This window comes from Brassica oleracea, chromosome C5 (genome assembly GCF_000695525.1).
Source record: "Brassica oleracea var. oleracea cultivar TO1000 chromosome C5, BOL, whole genome shotgun sequence".
Lineage (NCBI taxonomy): Eukaryota > Viridiplantae > Streptophyta > Magnoliopsida > Brassicales > Brassicaceae > Brassica > Brassica oleracea.
The window spans coordinates 11,817,567-11,820,286 of record NC_027752.1 but is presented as its reverse complement, the minus strand read 5'-3'; the positions used below and the strand labels follow the sequence as shown (position 1 = coordinate 11,820,286).

The following is a 2,720-nucleotide window of genomic DNA, read 5'->3' as shown; positions in this document are numbered from 1 at the left end:
GTGGGGTTAAAATCTCAAAAAAAAAAGGAGTCAAAAGAAAAGGTTAGTTTTCTGTTTGACTCCAAGTTTTGGGTCACTTTTGCAAAAAGCCCGATTTATTATGGTCACAGACAAATCTGATTAAGTTCATAAATTATTGTTTCAGATTGCTCCCCGGTCTTACCAAAAAACTTTCATAACTAAACTAAATATTGTATCTAGAACATTATTTCGAGATAAAATGTACTCTATCTGTTTCATAAAAAGTGCCACTTAATATTTATTTATTTTATTTCAAAAAAATCTCATTCTACATTTTCAATGTATTTTTATACACTAAATCTATCTTTTACTCTTTTGAATAATTAATTGATTTTTATCTAAATATTTTTCATTTAATTAAACATACATTATATACATTAAATAAATACATTTTAGTCTATAATCCAATTTTTTTAATCACCGTAAAAAAAATCAAAGTGGCATTTTTTAAGAAATATAGAGAATAATAGCTAATGATTTAGTATTGTATTTATGAAGACTATTGTGCACTGTTCACAATAAAGCTAAGTATTCTAATTTAGTGTATAAGAAACAAAAAGAATTGAAACTACAATAAAATACATCAACTATTCTAAGCATTGGAAAGTGTTAAAAAGCTTTAAATGCTGGAATAAAACATAAACAATTAAATACAAATAAATGTTGATAGTTTAAAATACAGCGGTATAAGTTGTAATGTTGAAAATAAGCTAAATGTAATTTCAAAAAAAAATCACGTTTTAATAGTATAATTATATTTTGATTACCGAAAATAGGTAAAGAAACAAAATACATTTCTACCCAATAGTTTTATAGATATATAACTAATAATTTAAAAAAAAATTTAAAAAAATTCTAATTATCTAATCTATTAAATTAGAGTCCTATTTAAAAATTACCATGGCATACATTTTTTTTAGACCTATTGAATATGTTGTGACTTATCTATTAATTAGCCTACCTATTATTTCTATATATCATTTTAACTAACCTTCCTATTATTCCTACATATATTTAAATTAGCTTTTATTAAATATATACTTTATCTCAACACATTATTTAGTTAATCAGTCTTTTTTTTCCCTTCTGAATTTGATTGATTGATAAAACTGAGAACATACAAGCATGATAACCAAAAGCCGACGGAACACACATTACTACCCCCGGAAACATAGCCCACAAACGGGATTCTCAAACCCAAACAAAGGGCAACACATACAACAACTACGTCAAACACAAGATGAGACTGCACTCTTATAATCAAAACCGAAGACAAACCTTGAAGAGGCTAATAGAAATAAGTCGTCCAGTCATAGAAACAGCCGGCACTCTTACCAAGAACCAACCAAGCACAAGAGAGAGTAAGCGGAGTAGTGGCCAACACAACAACACCGGACCAAACATACCTGAACCATCCGTTCACGGTACCAAACCAGAGCCAAAACGCATTGCAAGAAACTCCAAATATAGAAGAGACAAACACCCGAAACTAAAGCCCCCTCCTCAAGCGAAACTTCATCGGAAAGACTACACCCTCAACTTCATTATATTGCTTCACCGAAGCCACCGAAGCCACCGAAGAACGAGAGAATCATGAGAATATCCGGAACCACACTTATTATAAGGCCGCGAGGACTCCTTCATGCCTGAGAGATGGAAAGGTGAGAAGAACCCTGCAACTTCTGAAGAATAAAAAGCATGCTCTACTCATCGCACACAACCGCCACCATCACACCACCACTTATACCGTTGCTGAAACCAGACAGAACACAAACACTACAAACCAACAAGGATGCCTCGGATTCAACCTCTATGTCAAATAACAAACATCAGATGGATAAAGGATGAAGCACGAACCCATCTAGTAATCCAGATTTGCTGAGAGACAAAAAGGAGAAGATGAATACAAGCGAGAAGAGGAAACGAAGCTTAAGCCTAGCGGAGACCTCCGTACAAACCAACCACACAGACTGTCTCCACCCGCCCCACCACCGAGTCCCGACGAGACCTCGAAGAGACACGGACTGTCTGCTTCGTCACCAAACACAGACCCAGATTCGCACCCCAAAACAACACCTAACTAACAGATCTACAAAGGACAGAGACGGCAAGGCTAACTAGACCGGCGGTGGTGCTAACGAAGCCACCACGCGCCGGTCACCGGAAGATACAGAACTTGCGGCTGTTCTTTCTTTCTTTCTTGCGGCAGGACTTCTTTAACAAATTATGTATATAACTGGTCCTTCGTTTTTAGTTAATCAGTCTAAACCATGTAAATAAATATTGTTTGGCAAGTCAGTAGATATGATCACTGAAGTTTATACACAACAATAGACCAAAATATATGTTTTTTTATTTAGAGTTCATCGTGTCTTCACCTAACACTATGTGAGTCATAAAACATGTTATATAAGAGGTCGATTCAAATATACATTATGATATTATCTTATACTTTTTACAATATAATGACTTATAAAACATGTTTTATTACAGAATGATTCACATACACATTATCTTACTTTCGTACATGAAATTCTACGACATCGTATACTATGTATGAAAAAAATCAAGCTTTAAGATGTAGTGATTCAAAGAACTCACACATGTTCATAACCAACTTGGAGACGAACTGGTTCAAATAAATCACCGATGAATCAATGTCTACTATTCAAAGTTAGGTTTTCATGGTTATCATCTAC

At 33.8% G+C, this 2,720-nt stretch overlaps 1 long non-coding RNA gene across 1 annotated transcript; it reads right to left on the bottom strand.

Annotated features, from left to right (window-relative positions):
- Positions 1–1,219: 1,219 nt before the first annotated feature.
- Positions 1,220–2,320, bottom strand: LOC106292680. Its single transcript, XR_001260220.1, has 2 exons — positions 1,879–2,320; positions 1,220–1,797 (listed from the first exon to the last, which is right to left on the bottom strand). It is a non-coding gene; the product is annotated as an uncharacterized LOC106292680 (long non-coding RNA).
- Between the last annotated feature and the right edge of the window lie 400 nt (positions 2,321–2,720).